We start from the raw sequence: 18,600 nt of genomic DNA on the forward strand, positions 1-18,600 counted from the left end.
ATATATGTATATATTATATATAAAATATATATATGTATATATATATATTTGTATATTAAACTGGATAATAAAAAGGTCTGCACTACATATTTTGATTTTGCTTTACAGTTGGATTCTGCTGCTTTATTTAAACTAGTTTATCGTTTCCCATTCAATATAAAAATTGCTGTAGTGTTGGAAGAACTACAGCAATTTTTATATTGAATGGGAATGTTTTTTTGCATTAAATTACTAATATTACACAAAAAAGATTTGGCCTAAAGTACAAAACACTACTATATTTGGCATTTAAACATTTTATAATGTGTTTAATTGTTCTTTATACACTTCATTGGATCTCAGATCCCAAGTAATATAATATTCTTATTAAATTCAAATTCACAACAAATGATTAATATAATGACAGTGATTTCAATCTGTTCACTGTGCTGTATTTAAGAACATTGTTACAGCAAAGCTTGTGATGTATGAACATCTTATTTTACAGTGACTGACATTTGAAATTGAGTTTGTTTTTGTTGTTTTAATGTACATTTTGTTTTTATCTTTAAATAAACTGCAATACATTATAACTGTTTAATCTGAATTGTGTGATCTGAATTAGCTTGTCTGTTCTTGGTAAATGACAAACCAAGATCACTACTTTTATGCTCTATCCAAATGCCTGATTTAAATAATGCAAACATAAAAAGGCAGAAAAAAACAGCACAGGAAAAACAAAAAATGTAGAAAGAATCTTTCCAAGGCCACAACCAAGTTTTTACAAGTTTTGCATTGCAATTAATTAAAAACAGACCATTATATAAACTAATGTAATAACACAGGCTGTCATCATCATAACAGAATGATTAACAGTAACTTTATTTATTTATTTAAACAACATTTTATATAATTTCAATTCATTGTTTGAAATTCCACAGACTATTTGAATTTGATTATTTGATTAAATTTAAAAAATGAATTTAATATAACCACAGTTCAGTTATTCAGTTCAAAGGTTCAGTTATGTAATTAGAGTAACTGCTTTATGTAAATAGAATTGATTAAACACTATCTGAGCATACTTGTAATGGGAACTGATTTATTCCTTACATTTTGCAGAAGTACTGTTGGATCATAATACTGCAATAAATAATGCAAATGTGGAAAGCCTTAAAAAAGCAACAAACATTGAACAGTTAAAATTGTACTGTAAAATTAAACAAATGCAGGAATTATTTCTGTATCAACAGAACAATAAAACATTAAAAAAAAAATTAAACAGTAAAATCAGGTGCAGAAAGAAGCAGAAAAAGGTCTTTCCCAAGCTACAACCAATTGCTTTGAGTAAATCGAGTATTTAAATGTTTACCGTATGCAGCTGTCAAAAAATCCACCTTTGTGACTGACACACTTCCTGGGGCCTGTTGGTGGCGCTATACCCGGGACTCACAATAAGCACATCGTTGCGATCGGAATCCTTGGCCGAACATACACACCGCGTGTCATCACAATAAGACATTTTTTGCCTTAGATAGAAGACACTTCCTGTTTCTCTGAATTTGCCATAACTTAGTCGCCTCACCATGGCAGCACTGTTCGAAATATATCAAAAATCCCTTCGCAATTTAGCGAGTGCAATGTCTCGGCATCATGTTGACCACTTTTGGTGTCAATAGCATGAATGTCCTAGGAGGAGTATTTAAAAGGTCACCACATGCAGCTGTTGTGACTGACACACTTCCTGGTGCCTGTTGGTGGCACTATGTCCGAGATTCACAATAGGCACTTCGATGCGATCGGGACCGCGTGTCATCCCAATAAGACTGTGCACCAATGTTTGTTTTTGCATTACAGGGGGTGCTACAGAGCCCCATGCCACGCCCGTATTCCAGCCTTTGCCCGAGCCTAGTGTCGCATGACTCTGACGTGTGTGCCAAATTTCAAGAGTTCATAAGTGAGGATGTTTTTATTCAGATGTGTGACAATAGTATAAAGGATGAAAAATAGCTAATAACCTCCAACTGACATAAATAGCAAGATAAGATACACATTACAAAGATTTAAGTACATTAATATGTAAATAATAATAATAATAATAATAATAATAATAATAATAATAATAATGAATATATGAATAAAACAGTAATTAAGCATAATTATTAGGGATTATAAACCACATCTGAAGACCAAGATCATCCCAGATTGAATGTTTGCTAAAATCAAGAGACTCTTCTAGTAAAACTATATTTTGTACTATGTGTCCTTTTGATTTGAATGTCCTTCATTATACACATTCTAGTTAAGTATCAATTAATAAATTTGAATTCAAATTGAATTTAATCTGTTTTTTTCTATGACAATACATTTCACCACAACAGAACCTGATATAGAATTTAAAAGTTAGATGCTGAGAAGTATGTAAGAAGATTGTTTAGAGATCATTCTTCTTGTGAACGATTGTTCCATTCTGGCCACACCCTCCAGGTCACATTTGTCTCTCTCTCTACGCCGTGGTCCTTCAGTTTCTGCTTGACCTGAAGAAAATTGTAATGATTTTACTACTGAATAATACAACCTCTTATTTTCATTTATAACACAGCACTGTTGAATCAGTCAGAAGATGGAGATTAATTTTCTCACACAGAAGATTTAGGGGCTTTTTACACCTGGTCACTTCATGTATTTTCTGTGATCAGATAGCTATCCGATTGTAAAATTTATGTGGCCTAATGTAAATGTAACTGTTAGCGTACTCCTCCGAAGCTCACCTTCGCGGCGCACACTTGCGCACACAATTTCCCTGTCGCATGACTTTTATACTCGGCAGCACTATTTAAGCTCGCCGTTCGTGCTGGATTGTCACCAGATGATCTCTCGTCACTACGTCGCGAATTGTGAGTCACTCCTGCCATCTTCCGGTGCGAGTGTTATCTGTGCCTCGCTGCTGTTTGTATCCGTGTGGATTTCCCAGTCTCAGATTACTTTTCCCCCGGGATTTACTACGTGAGTTTTTTCATTCATTGCTGCCGGGTGTTTTTCCGGTTTTTGCGCTCCGGCCTTTTGCTGTTAGGGTTACCTTTTCCTGTGTGGATTACTTCCTTTTTTCTGTTTGGATTACTGTTGCCCATGCTTGGATTACTTCCTTTTTTCTGTGTGGATTACTTTATTTCCTCGTGAATCGAACTTCCGGTTTCGAGACTGTTACGCCCGTGGCGTCAGACTAGTCCCTCTGCTACCTTTTGTCATTTCAATAAATTCTCTTTTTTGGACACTGGCCTGCGTTTGGGTTCTCATCCCTAGCACCCTCCTCTGTTTGCTGATAGTATCATCTGGCCAAAAATGAACCTAGCAGGATCTCAGGAGTTGCAGTCCCAGCTCGACTCCTTATCCAAATCCTCCGCTGTGCACGAGCGCCAACTCAAGGAGATAGCCATATCCACCAATGAGCTCATTCGGCGCATGAGCATGCTCACCACGACACAGGCCTCCTTGCTTTTTACGAGGCCACCTGCCCAGCCCCCCTTACCCGTGGTTGAGCAGAACATAAACCCCATTCGGGAGCCACATCTGCCCCATCCCGGGCATTTCTATGGCGAGGCGGGACTTTGGCGTGCATTTTTGATGCAGTGCTCGGTGATCTTCGAGCTCGAACCCTCTTCCTTCCCTTTGGATCGGTCCAAGGTAGCGTACGTTATCTCTTTGTTATCTGGGAAGGCCAAGATCTGGGCAACAGCAGAGTGGGAACGTCAGTCAGTCATCTGCTTCTCGTGCGATGCCTTTTCGGCTGAGCTGCGCAAGGTTTTCGACTCCACTCTGCCTAAGATGGACGCCACTCGAGCCTTGTTCGAATCATCTCAGGGGTCCTGTGGCTCTGTGGCTGAGTACGCTGTGGATTTCCACATGGCAGCTGGGAACAGTGGATGGAACCCCACGGTGCTCTACGATGCGTTCTACCGTGGCTTGGCCCCCCAGGTGAAGGATGAACTCGCGGCCCGAGAACTCCCCGACGAGCTTGGCGACCTGGTTTGTCTGGCAACCAGGATCGATCGCCATATCCAGGAACGAAGAGAGGAGGGACGCCCAACCCGTTCCTGGCCTCCCAGAACCCCGTATGCCAAGCCTTATGTCGAACCAGGCAGATCATACTTGCCTCCCAGAAACCCATATGTCAAGCCCCGCTCGGAATCTAACAGATCGCACTCGCCTCCACCTCCCCAGCCAATGGAGATAGGACGGCGTCTCCTGTCCTCAGCAGAGAAGGAGCGGCGCCGGGCCCACGACCTCTGTCTTTACTGTGGCAAGGCAGGACACTTTGCCTTCGCGTGCCCAGCAAAAGACAGGGCTCGCCGTTGAAAGAGGAGCCCACGGCGAGCCTCTGGTGTCTAGCCTCCCCCAAGCCACCTCTCCGAGCATGTTTCCAGATCAAGAGCCAAGAACATGATCTAGCGGTCTTCGTTGACTCTGGAGCTGACGCGGAGTTCCTCAATGAGGAGTTTACCTTGGCTTCAGAAACATGGATTGGTCCAGCGGCCGGGTCCTTGGTTGGGGGATCTACTGCTTGCTCATTGCCTTACCGCCTTGACACCCCGCTTGTTATCAGTCAGTCATCCGACCTCTCTCTGGTGCCTGCTGAATACCATGATCTGGGACAAGTGTTCAGTAGAGCTTGTGCCACTTCCCTGCCACCGCATAGACCTTATGACTGTGCTATCGACCTCCTGCCGGGCACTGCCCCCCCGGCCCTGTATCGACTATTGGGGCCTTAATGCCATCACCATCAAGAATCGCTACCCGTTGCCACTCATGGCCTCTGCTTTTGAGCTCCTCCAGGGAGCCACCATTTTCTCCAAGCTGGACCTTCGGAACGCACCCGGGATGCGTTCCATTCATCACCTAATTCGCATCCGGGAGGGTGATGAATGGAAGACCACATTCAACACTCCCACTGGTCATTACGAGTACCTGGTGATGCCGTTCGGCCTCACTAATGCCCCAGCAGTGTTCCAAGCACTGGTTTAGCTGGACGACATCCTCATTTTCTCCCACACACTTGAGGAACACACCTGTCACGTCCATGGCATCAGACTAGTCCCTCTTCTACCTTTTGTCATTTCAATAAATTCTCTTTTTTGGACACTGGCCTGTGTTTGGGTTCTCGTCCCTAGCACCCTCCTCTGTTTGCTAATAGGAACAGTTTTAACAAATCAGATAGCTATCGGATCAGAGAAAACACATGAAGTGACCAGGTGTAAAAAGGCCCTTAGTTTGCATGTTTATATTAATGCACACCTTGTTAGGCTTAGCATTTCTATGGTAACAACTAATTCACAGGGATTTGTATGACAGATATGTATATATTCATGTAAGCCTAGAAATACAGATTAAACAACACAAGGACACCGAAAACATTTGAAAGTTAAATGTTTATTTCACATCTAGGAAAAGAGTCTCTACTGTCAGTGTTTTCTGCTATGAAAAAGCCTTCAGAACAGAGAAATTTATAGTTTCTCAAGTTTCTCTTTTTTATAGTACAGAAAAATGATGCTGGTGAGGAAACAAGTAGCTTTTAGAAGTTCCAAGATTAAAATGTAACTATGAATTGTTATTACTATAAATGGTAAAAATAAATGTATAGTGTGTTCATGAATACAGTACATTTGTAATACTTCTGTCATTCAGTCAAATATAGCAACTTTGCATGACTTTACCTGTTGTAAAATGGCTGCCTGAGAAGAAGGACCAAACACACTATTGTCTCCTTGAATCTTCAGTTTTAATACTTGCTGTCTCACTGTATATGCTGTAGAAGACACAATGGTTTATTAAGGGTGGATGCTTTATGACTTTCACAACTGACCAAAAACCAAAATACTCACGGATGTGACAGAAGAAGTAGAATTGGCTGCTGCATGGTTTATCCTCTAACAGGCTATTATTTAGAAAACCACAGTTGTCATCTCCATCAATATTATTTGGATTGCCAGGATGCCACCTAAGCCCAGACCCGTCATCCCCATTTACCCAAATCCAACTAGGCCTATTAATGCCAATCCAAGAAGCGCCCTGGGATGACACCAATTGTTGAAACTCCTCGGTCTGTGTTTCATCTTTTGGGCTGGCCAAATCTGTGTGATAGGTCATACAGTAATCCTGACTCCCCGCCCAGTTCAATACAGGAGATGGGATAGCAATAAACCCTTTAATGGTAGCTGTAAAATGACAACGTGAATATTGAAAAGAACATGCAGCATGCCACATTGCCAGTTTCATGATATTAGTTATACTCATGCCCTCGTATAGTAGTCAACACGTGTTTAGTGGAGAATTAAGCAATCTTATTAGCAAATAGTGCTTGGGAATGTGACATAATGCAGTGATAATTCAGTCATCATCTATACTTTATGGCTGGACAGTTGGGTTACAGCCAGAGTTCATTTAATCAATGGTACTGACAAAGTAAATCAAAATGCAGATTATGGCTTACCATTGTAACATATGAACGGGTTCAGTTCTGAACACTGAGCATCGAACCAGTATCCATTTATGTCCATTCCAACACATGTTTCATCCCCACCATAATTATCAGGCTGTCCAGGGGCCCAGTCGGACGCAGTTATATTCATTGGTGGCCCATAAAGGGTCCAGTACCAGTTGTCTACTTGGTTGTACAATCCAATCCAGCCAGTTACTGTCAGGCCGTGTCTGTCTGCCTCAGCAGTCAACCTTTACCAGTCATCTGCTGTCTCCACCACAGCTAAACTTTCATAGTTTGTGTAGCAGAATGTGTTTGCATCGTCCCATGTCATTGGTGTTGTAATGAGAAAATAATCATGGCGGACATCTTGCAGGGTGATCAAGACAACACCTGTTGCAAAAATTAGATTTTTAAAATTCAAAAACAGTAAAATACTTTAGATTTTCTTCATGTCACTATCATATACTATTGGCCATATTGTGTACAATGGATAGTTGACAATCACATCTAGAAAGCACACAATTATCTAAAATGTCTATATGCTGTAACATTAAGATTTTCCTTCACTGTGTCTAAGAAGCACGAACCTATTCCAACATGACAAAGCAAGCTCCAAAAAAAAATGGCCATATATGGTTAAAAGGTCTACTATTCAGTACTGTTAACCTTTACATTTAGTCCCATGCCTACTTATATAGCTCCATTTACTATGATAAATTATTTAATTGCTCCTTTTTTACTAAAGGTGAAATAACTGGACTACATGGGGCTTTAAGGTTATACAAATTTATCTTACCGAAAAAAGTGTTTAAAGTTTATTAATCAACATAATAGCATGCCACTGTCTTTAAATCCTTTAGAACAAATCTTACATCATGATGAGAATAAATGCTTTAGAAAATTACTATAATAAACATGAAATCAATAATTTTATTTTATTTATCTTACCCGTGAGACACAGGAGAAAAAGATCCAGCTTCATGATGAACACAAAGTAAAAAACACAAACTGTAAAAAAAAGAACACCTTTATACCGCATATGCATTTGTGATCTTTTTAATTAGATTTTTGTTTCATTAAATCAAAGTAACAATGCTTAAAGTATGCATACTGATCACACAAGGATAAATTTAGTTTCTTTGGAACAGGAACTGGACAGCTTTAGAACTCCAGCTCCTACAGCGAATTCCAACCACTGAAACGATCACTGGGGTTTCTACATCTACAAATACAGTAGTATTGTGGATGGCTTTTCTCATTCACTCCAAACCCTACTGTCATCTGGTAGAAGGTCCCAGGGCTTCGAAGCTACCACCAGAAACAATTTTTTCCCTGAGGCAGTCACAATATCCTGCTCTCACCCAACTATTCCTCACCCAAGTCACCTAAACTATTCAAACACATAATCTAGTAAGATCTTGTGATTGTCTTTTAGTTGCTAAGTGAATATTTCTGCTAAACCTATTGTTGTTACACTGCATAGTAGTTTACTGTCATGTATTGTAATAGTTCTCACACAGCACTGTCTATAGTTCTATTCAGTACAGTATTTATTTATCATCAAATCAAAAATTATGGAAATTAAGGAAAATGTACATGTCCTTCAAAATCCTTCAAAGTATGAGGTTTCTTGACAGTTTTTCCTCTTTAAAATATGCCTAAATAGAACATGGTGAACATAGTTGATGAAATTTGTGTCTTACATTGAGCCTAATCATTTATAGTTTTAAGGAGATTATTTGTAGATCAATTCAAGTCAAGTCAAGAAGCTTTCATTGTCCTTTCAACCATATATAGCTGACGCAGTACATAGTGAAATAAGACAATGTTTCTCCAGGACCATAGTGCTACATAGAACAAAAACCGAGCTACATAGAACACAGAGGTAAAGACTTAATGTAAATTAGTCCAAGCCACATAAAGTGCATCTGTGCAACATGGTGGAAACTGTCAGGACTCTGCCCGGACTTTGGCCATGTGCCTTTTGTTTATGTTCTTTGTTCACGTGTCTGCCTCGCCCTTGTCTTTTCCTCCCCGCCTCTGCACACCTGTCCCTCATGTCTGATTAATTATTTGTACTACTTAGTTGAGCCGCGTTGCCTTGTGCAGCGCGGAATCCTCTGTTGTCCTCGTCTGGTTTGTCTTTGTCCTGTTTAGTGTTTTTTAAGTTAATAAATCCCTGTTTTCGTTAAGCTGTCCTGCATTTGGGTCCATTTTTATCCCGCGTTCATGACAGAAGGATTCCGCCAGACCAGGACCCAGCAGGACAGCTGCAGCCTGGACCGGCCGATATTGGGAGTAATTAATTTTTTTCTCTTATTGGATTTTTTTTTTCCCTGGGCTTCGCGGTTTTGGTGACATCGGTCTGCATTTTTCTGGTGAGGGACGCCGCTCCGCTTCCGGTTTCTCCACGGGGGGGGCGGGCCATGTCACCAGCCAGAGTTTTGTTTTGTTTTTTTCGGTGTCCTGCAACATCGCCCCGCACCTGTCCGTTGGGGGTGTTGCAGGCCCGTGTTTTACCCCATGGATTTTTTTACTGTTGATTTTTTTTTCTGTTTTGTTTATGTTCTTTGTTCATGTGTCTGCCCCGCACTTGTCTTTTCCTCCCCGCCTCTGCACACCTGTCCCTCATGTCTGATTAATTATTTGTACTATTTAGTTGAGCCGCGTTGCCTTGTGCAGCGCGGAATCCTCTGTTGTCTTTGTCCTGTTTAGTGTTTAAGTTAATAAATCCCTCTTTTCGTTAAGCTGTCCTGCATTTGGGTCCGTTTTTATCCCGTGTTCATGACAGAAACAGTGCAAAGCAAAAGACAGTGCAAACAAACAATACAAAACACTACAAGACAATACACCAAAGCAGTGCCAACCAGAGTACATACTGTATATTCTACAGTACATTTGCAAAAATACAGGAAACACTTAATATAATAGAAGCACGTATATTAGTTATTGTAATGAGTTGTGCAAGACAGCGAATATGCAAAGATAGCAAAAAAAAAAGGTTGTGTTAAATGAAATGAATCTTGCTATGTATATTTAGTAATTTTATATTTAGAAATGTTGAGGGTCAAGGATAGGTGCTATGGACAGCCCAAGGAAGAGGTCCTTTAAAATGTGTCTAATTTTCACAGACAAATGTTCATTTTAATATTAAGATGAAAAATTTCCTCTGTGAGAATTCTAGGCTATCTAAGAGGTCAAGACCCCATTTACAGCATACAAACTCTATAAAACGAGAACAGAATCGACGTCTCAGAATTACTAGTTTAGAGACAGCAATTAATTATTAGGTTGTAACTGAAAATGAACAAACAAACAGATTATGGAAAAACCTTTTAAGCTTTAAGGAAATTATTTGACAAGGCATTGCTTGGTAAATAAAATGGCTGGTTTAAATAATGCAAATGTGGAAAACCTTAAAAAAGCAACAAACAGAAAACAGGTTGTACTGTAAAATAATTTAAAAAAACTTAGGACAGAAGAATAACTCATTTTTAATAATGTAAACAGTATAATCAGGTGTGTGAAGAAGCCATTTTCCCAAGCTACAACAAAGTTTGGATGAAAACAACAACAACAACAACAACAAAACAATAGGTAAATTAATGCAGTTCAGGTTGTCAACACCATTGGCAAACAAGGTCAAGTCACATCACAAGGTAAAACAGTAATGAGAAATTTTTTATGTATACAATTTATTTTATTTTTTTATCTTTTTTTTCTTAAATGAGGCTTGTGTAGCGTCAATAAGGCTTCAATTATTTTATCCAAATTGCAAGATATTAGAATTTACTTGTATGTTGAAAAATAGCTTTTCAATGTAAGTAGTAAAAACACACATACACTGAAGTATACTTATAATGTGAAGCTCATCTGTGTGTCTCACTGAGCCATTATAATACCAAATCACTTATTTAAACATGTAGAAGTAACATTGTGCTTGTTATTGATTGCAGATTGGAGAAAGTCCATAACGGGCTCCATGTATGATCTCCTGCTCATGAGATAATTGACAGTAGGAGTTTATTTATTTTGTTTTACCTTAGTAAAATATATTTTCTATCATGTTAAGGAAAATGTTATTCTTCAAAGGTCAAACAATTTATGTCCTTTGTTTAAAACTGTGATTTTTATTTATTTATTTAATGGTCCTTTTTGAGAACCCCAAAATGTAACTTATTTAATGCTTTGCTCCTCGAATTGTGGTCGGGAATAAAATATGTTGCGATTGTCACTTAAACCCTGACATACCGACACAAAAAATCATGTGAAATTAAGTAACCTGCCATGCAGAAACTGGGGGATTTAAAAGGAAATTCTTGGCAGAAATTGAGTCACCATTTTTGAAACAGCAGGAATTTGTGACACCGTGTGGATGTGTAGAGAAATACAGCTAATTCTGCAAACCACCTTATTAATAGTGCTTGCAAAGCAACATTGTTATTATTGTGCCAGACAAAACTTCGGCGCGTAACTTGTCCCGCAGCTTTTGTCCTAGACAGATGAATGAGGTGTCAAATCGAGCGGCTCATTGTGGAGAGGTGTGCTTTTCTATTACTTTTCTAAGCGATCCGAGTACCGGTACTTCAGGTACCGGGTCTCAAAGTAGCCTTTTTTCCCCATAGACTCCCATTATAAACTTTGGAGGTTTATAACTTGGCAAGCTTTCGAACTATTTACACCAAACTCGGCCAGCTCCTTTAGGGTGATACTCTGAACAAACTTTTAAATTGGTGTACCGACTGGCCTTTCGGTTGTACCACAGCCCCGCCCCCAAAATATGCAAAATCAAAAAACTTTTTACAACATGGACATGTGACATATCAAAACACTCACAACAATGAGGGGAACTCCCTCACGGGTATTCTGATGACGTCACATGCTCGTCTCGACTAGCCTCCGGGATTTGCCACGTGTAAGCACCATTCACATTTTCTTCAGAAAATGTACGTTCTAGTTAATGTTACACTTCATAATAAATGAGTTCATGCCTCCTGGCCAGGAGAAACATTAAAACATTGGTTCTTTGTATTGATATTTATTGCTCATTAAACATTTGAGATTATACCCTAATTTTTTTGATCTGGGACTTATTGGTCTGGTGTCTCTTTAATTTTCTAAATAAAACAAAAACAAAAAAGTCTCTCTCTGTAAGCTAATGTAATAACAGGTTGTCGTTACCACAACAGAATGATGATCACAAAGTCTGAAGATCACATTCCTGAACAATTTTATTTACTTGTATTATTTGTCTGGTCATAGTAAATGAAGACAACCTGAGACATGACAATTACTTAAGCCAATTACAATGCAAATTCAATCAAATGTAATAAAAGTGAAATTATTATATAACATCTGACTCATTCAAAATAACACAAGAATAGTATCAAGAGGATGTCTTGTAAATATAAAATAGAAAATAAAATTCTATATTGGAGACACCGTACAATTTTTAAGCACATCAATATGTAAATAATATGAATATATAAATTAAATATGTCTGACTGAAGTCTAACCAGACTCATACCAGACTATGATACTGTACTAAGAAGATGCTCCTAATTTGACCCCAAATCTCTCCATTAGTCCAGCCATAACATCCAGGCAAAGGTTGTTGATAGACATTTGAAAGATAGTAGATAATAAATTCTAAGTAGACGCTACAGATAACAGTAATTAAGCATAATTATTAGGGATTATAAACCACATCTGAAGATCAAAATCAGCATAATTATTAGGGATTATAAACCACATCTGAAGATCAAGATCATCCAAGATTGAATGTTGGCTAAAACATTTTTTCCAAAACATGCTCACAGATCCTGGTTGTGCCTTTTTGAAAAAATAATTATACAATTAGATTATTAGACAAATAATCTCATACAAATAATCATAACAATCAGGAGACTCTTTCTTCTAGTAAAACTCTATATGTCCTTTTAATTTGAATGTCCTTCATTATACACATTCTAGTTAAGTATTAATTCATATATTTGATTTCAATTTGAATTTAATCTGGGTTTTTTTTCTATGACAATACAATTTACCACAACAGAACCTGAACCTGAGAATGTAAAAGTTATATGTTGAGAAGTATGTAAGCAGATTGTTTAGAGATCATTCTTGCTTTTCATGTGAACGATTGTTCCATCTGGCCACACCCTCCATGTCACATTTGTCTCCCTCTCTATGCCGTGGTCCTTCAGTTTCTGCTTGACCTGAAGAAAATTATCATGATTTTACTGCTGAATAATACAACCTCTTATTTTCATTTATAACACAGCACTGTTGAATCAGTCAGAAGAGATTAATTTTCACACACAGAAGGTTTAGTACTTTAGATTGCATGTTTATATTAAAGCACTCCTTGTTAGGCGTTAGCATTTCTATGGTAACAACTAATTCACAGGGATTTGTATGACAGATATTTCATGTAAGCCTAGAAATACAGATTAAACAACACAAGGACATGATGAAGCTTCCTGAAAGGAGAGTCTGTATTGTCAGTGTTTTCTGCTATGAAAAAGCCTTAAGAGCAGAGAAATTTATAGTTTCTCTAGTTCCTCTTTTTCTATAGTAGAGAAAATGATCGTGATGAGGAAACAAGTAGCTTGTAGAAGTTCCTAATTTAAAATGTAACTATAAATTGTTATTACTATAAATTGTATAAATAAATGTATAGGACTAAACAGATCTCTGTGCAGCTGGATCCTGGACTTCCTGACAGGCAGAAGAAGAATGGGTAAGAATGGGCAGCAACACTTCATCCCCGCTGACCCTCAACACTGGTGCTCCTCAGGGCTGTGTCCTCAGCGCACTCCTGTACTCCCTGTACACACACGACTGTACAGCCACACACAGCTTTAATGTCATCGTCAAATTCACTGACGATACAACGTTGATAGGCCTGATCACCGGCAACGATGAGACGGCCTACAGAGAAGAGGTGAGCACCCTGACTAAATGGTGCCAGGAGAACCACATCTCACTCAACACTGACAAAACCAAGGAGCTGGTGGTGGATTTCAGGAAACAGAGCAGAGAACACAAACCAATCACCATCGAAAAGACACATGTGGAGCGGGTGAGCAGCTTCAAGTTTCTGGGTGTTAACATCAGTGAGGATCTCACCTGGTCCATACACACCGACGCAGTGCTGAAGAAGGCACATCAACGCCTTTTCTTCCTGAGACGGCTGAGGAAGTTTGGAATGAGCCCCAGCATCCTCAGAACATTCTACACCTGCACTATAGAGAGCATCCTGACGGGCTGCATCACTGCCTGGTTTGGAAACAACACCGCTGGCAACCGTAAAGCTCTGAAAAGGGTTGTGTGAACTGCCAGCCACATTGTTGGAGATGAGCTTCCCTCCCTCCAGGATATCTATACCAGGCGGTGTATAAGAAAAGCCAGGAGGTTCATCAATGACTCCAGCCACCCGTCCCACAAACTGCTCTCTCTGCTTCCCTCAGGAGGACACCTCCGCAGCATCTGGTCCCGCACTAGCCGACTGAGGGACAGCTTTTTCCCTCAGGCTATCAGACTAATTAACAGCAATAACTAATACACCCTACAGCATACTTCCACAATATGGTATGCCACACACCGCACTTTAACTCTAACAGTTCAACAGTGGACTATACACACACCGCATTTATACACACTGGACAATACATACACTATGCATTTAATTTAATATAATAATATATCTGACATTAATCTATCTTTTACCATTGGACACTCCTGTACAGTCTGTTGCACCTTAACATATTACATTGAATTGTTATTACTATAAATAGTAAAAATAAATGTATAGTGTGTTCATGAATACAGTACATTTGCAATACTTCTGTCATTCAGTCAAATTTATCAACTTTGCATGACTTTACCTGTTGTAAAATGGCTGCCTGAGAAGGAGGACCAAACACACTATTGTCTCCTTTAATCTTCAGTTTTAATACTTGCTGTCTCACTGTATATGCTGTAGAAGACACAATGGTTTATTAAGGGTGGATGCTTTATGACTTTCACAAATGACTTATAACATGAACCAAAAACCAAAATACTCACGGATGTGACAGAAGAAGTAGAATTGGCTGCTGCATGGTTTATCCTTTAACAAGCTGTTATCTAGAAAACCACAGTTGTCATCTCCATCAACATTATTTGGATTTCCAGGATGCCACGGAAGCCCAGACCCATCATCCCCATTTACCCAAGTCCAACTATGCCTATATATGCCAATCCAAGAAGTGCCCTGGGGTGACACGAATGGTTGAATCTCATTGTTCTCTGTTACATTTTTTGGGCTGGCCAAATCTAAGTAATGGCTCACGCAGTAGTCCCGACTCCCCAACCAGTCCAATGCCGGAGAAGTGATAGTAATAAGCCCTCCAGAGGTAGCTGTTAAATAAAGTTACAAAAAGTTGATTAAAGTGAAAGACAACATGAATATAGAAAAGAACCTGCAGCATGCCACAATATGAATATCATGACATTAGTTATATGCATGCCCTCGTTCAGTAGTCAGCAAGACTTTAATGCAGATGTTAGAAATCTTATTAGCAAATAGTGCTTGGAAATGTGACATGATGCAGTGATAATCCAGTCATCATCTATACTTGATGGCTGGACAGTTGGGTTACAGCCAGAGTTCATTTAATCAATGATACTGACAATGTAAATCAAAATGCAGATTATGGCTTACCACATATGAACGGTTTCAGGTCTGAGCAGCAATAATCTGACCAGGTTCCATCTGACTCCATTGCAATACATGTTTGATTCCCTCCAAAATCATCAGGCTGACCAGGGGCCCAGTTGCCTATATTTTCTATATACGGTACTGGCGAATAAACAGTCCAGTACCAGCCGTCTACATCGTTGTACACTCCGATCCAGCCAGTTACTCCCAGACCATGCCTCACTGCCTCAGCAGTCAACCTGTTCCAGTCATCTGCTGTCTCCACCACAGCTAAACTTTGATAGTTTGTCTCGCAGTAAGTTTTTGCATTTGCCCATGTCATCGGTGTTTTGATCAAAAAATAATCATGGCGGACATATTGCAGGGTGATTGAGATTATACCTGTTGCAAAATGTCATTTTAATATTGAAAAACAGTAAAAACAAAACAACAATTGACATTTTCTTGATATCATGATTATGTACTTTTGGCTATATAGTGTACAATGGATGTACAATGTGAACAACACATCTAAATGTAGGTCTTCTCTACAAATTTGGAAGCACAACAATTGTTTAAAATTGTCTTATATGCTGTAACATTAAGATTTCCCTCTCACTGAGTCTAAGAAGCACAAACCTATTCCAATATGACAAAGCAAGCTTCATAAAAAAATGGCCATATTAGGTTAAGATACAATTCTGCATTCAAGTACCGCTACAAACATGCATCCCTTTCGTTCTGTCCCATCCATTTACGGCATTTAGCAGACACCCTTATCCAGAGTGACTTACAACTGAGCAACTGAGGGTTAAGGGCCTTGCTCAGGGGCCCAGCAGTGGCAGCTTGGTGGACCTGGGGTTCGAACCCATGACCTTCTGATCAGTAGCCCAACACCTTAACCACTGAGCTACCACATACCATCCCCACTTATATAGCACCTTCGCCCATGATAAATTATTTAATTGCTCCTGTTTAATGTTAAGAACTGATATTTAGTGATACTAAAGGGCTTTAGGGCTATACAAATTTTACTCTCACAGAAAAAAGTAAGCGTTTGAAGTTAATCAACTTTACTTAGATAGCATGTCATTGTCCATAAATCCTTTAGAACAAATTAGTTTTCTTGCATCATGATGAGAATAGAATAATTGCTTACAAAAATTTCTATAATATACATGATATCATTTTTGGCATTTCACATTACTATAGCAGTTTTTTTACTTGGCCTGTTCAGTATAAACTCAAAAAATTAATTGTTGAAAAAAATGATATATTAACATAGTATGCTCTTACCAGTGAGAGACAGGAGAAAAAGATTCAGCTTCATGATGAATGAGTAGAAGGGAAGTACTAAAACAATGAACACAATCAATAAGTAAAAGTCAATACGATTTTTAAATAAATGTAACTGATCTTGTTTTAACATTTCCATATTGAACTGAACAATATTCAGGTAATCATAAGTTAATTATCTGTTAGTTTTTCTTTGCAGCATCACAGAACTTTGTTCAAAGGCATAAATTCACAGTCCAACCAAAGAGCAAATTAAAATGTTAAAACATTGTAAAGTTCAAAAACTTTACTGTAAGCTGCCACTAAATGGAATGGCATGGTATGTCAGTAGACCATGTCCTGCCTCAGTGAATACCATCCAGTTACACTAACAACTTTCATGATGTGCTTTGAGTGGTTAATTATGAAACAAGTTAAATGCAGTCTTCCCATCATGCATGCATAAACACTCAAAGTATGGTCACAGAGTGGTGTAGGGAAAACAAACTATCTCTTATATCCTGCCTAGTCAACAAGGCTCAGTAGCACCTCGTCTTCCCAGAGCAAACCTCACATCCCCACCAGACAGTAAAAATTCATGTTTTAGTTGTAAAAGCTAGGGTATACCATCCAATCTCTAACACATTGTGAGCAAAGGCAAAAATGTGACATCAAAACATACCTGAAATGTAGTAATATAAAAGCTTGTATATCTCCTCCTGACTGTCTTCAGTCTTCACCTTTTTAAAACGCTTTTCTGGCTACTGTGGCTTTACAGAAATGCAAACCAGTTGTTTTATTGAGTTTGTTGACATTGGGAGTGTGAGATTTTTTGACATTGATGACCAACTGATTTTCATTACATTTCCTTTTCCAAGACATTGTTTGGAATCAGTCTCCTTATTTGAACAAACCAAAACCATGGAAATGAAGGGAAATGCACAGGTCATTCAAAGTCCTTCCTTGAATAGGAATATGGAAACTATCATTGTATGTTTTTTCTCTTTATTTTTTCTTTTTCAGTTATCTGATCATTTAAAAAAAATGCATTAAACGGTGCTTTAAATTTAAAATTAGCATGAAATTTTTGTCTTAATGTAAGCCTAATCATTCAAATTTGTTAGAAACATATTTGAAAATTTTAGTAAAGGAAATGTTGTGATGTATATTTTGGAATGTTGAGAGGATAAGTGCTGTTATGAAACTGATGGTAAAAGTTCCAGTGACTGAGAGGGCAGCCCAGAAGAACAGGAAGAGTCCATTTATAATGTGTCTAATTTTCTAGACAAATCTTAACTTTAATATGATGTATCTACAAGGTTAAAACCCCTTTTGATGTTCCAGCATACTTAGACCCATGGCAATGGTACATGCCAAATAAAATGAAAAGAGAATAAACATTTTTTCTGTTTTTTGGGGATGTGGTAGCTTGGACCACCGATTGGAAGGTTGTGAGTTTTAATTCCAGATCTACCAAGTGCCCACGCAGGGCCCTTGAACAAGTCCCTTTACCCTCAATTGTTCAGTTGTATAAAAAAAAGTTGCTCTGAAAAAGAGTGTCTGCCAAATGCTGTAAATTTAAATCTCAAAACGGTAATTTAATGATTACTTCAGAGGTAAACTAGCATACAACCTCAAAACTACTCATTCTAACTAGTTTGAAATCTCAATTAAAAATGTTTTACATTATAGATGTTAATACTACTACTACTACTGTACTACCTGTATGCCTGAACAGGCCTTTGCTAATCGTGACCAAATGGCTGGTTTAAATAATGCAAATGTGTAAAGCCTTAAAAACAAACAAACAGTAAACATGTTGTACTCTAAAATAAAACAAATTCAGGAAATAATTCTTAACAGTAAAAACAACAGGTGGAGAAAGAATCAGAATTTCCCAGGTAACAACACAATGCTTACACACTTTGCATGGCAAATAAATTAAAAAACGCTAGGTAAACTAATGTGGTTCAGGATGTCAACATCACTGGCAAACAAAGGTCAAGTAACACCACAAGGAAATCAACATGTAGAAATATTTCTTTTATTAACTACATTTTTTATTTATTTGTCGATTGATTTTCTTAAATGAGGGTTGAAATACACAATAAAATTGATGCAATTCAAGGCTTTAATTGTATAATTTCTCTAAAAAATTTTTAGCAACTTGCTATCCGATAAAATT

At 38.3% G+C, this 18,600-nt stretch overlaps 1 long non-coding RNA gene across 1 annotated transcript; it reads right to left on the reverse strand.

Moving 5' to 3' along the window:
* Positions 1-2,381: 2,381 nt before the first annotated feature.
* On the reverse strand, positions 2,382-5,966 carry LOC132860589 (uncharacterized). Its single transcript, XR_009649860.1, has 3 exons — positions 5,859-5,966; positions 5,691-5,782; positions 2,382-2,516 (listed from the first exon to the last, which is right to left on the reverse strand). It is a non-coding gene; the product is annotated as an uncharacterized LOC132860589 (long non-coding RNA).
* Positions 5,967-18,600: the final 12,634 nt, after the last annotated feature.

This window comes from Tachysurus vachellii, chromosome 2 (genome assembly GCF_030014155.1).
Source record: "Tachysurus vachellii isolate PV-2020 chromosome 2, HZAU_Pvac_v1, whole genome shotgun sequence".
NCBI lineage: Eukaryota > Metazoa > Chordata > Actinopteri > Siluriformes > Bagridae > Tachysurus > Tachysurus vachellii.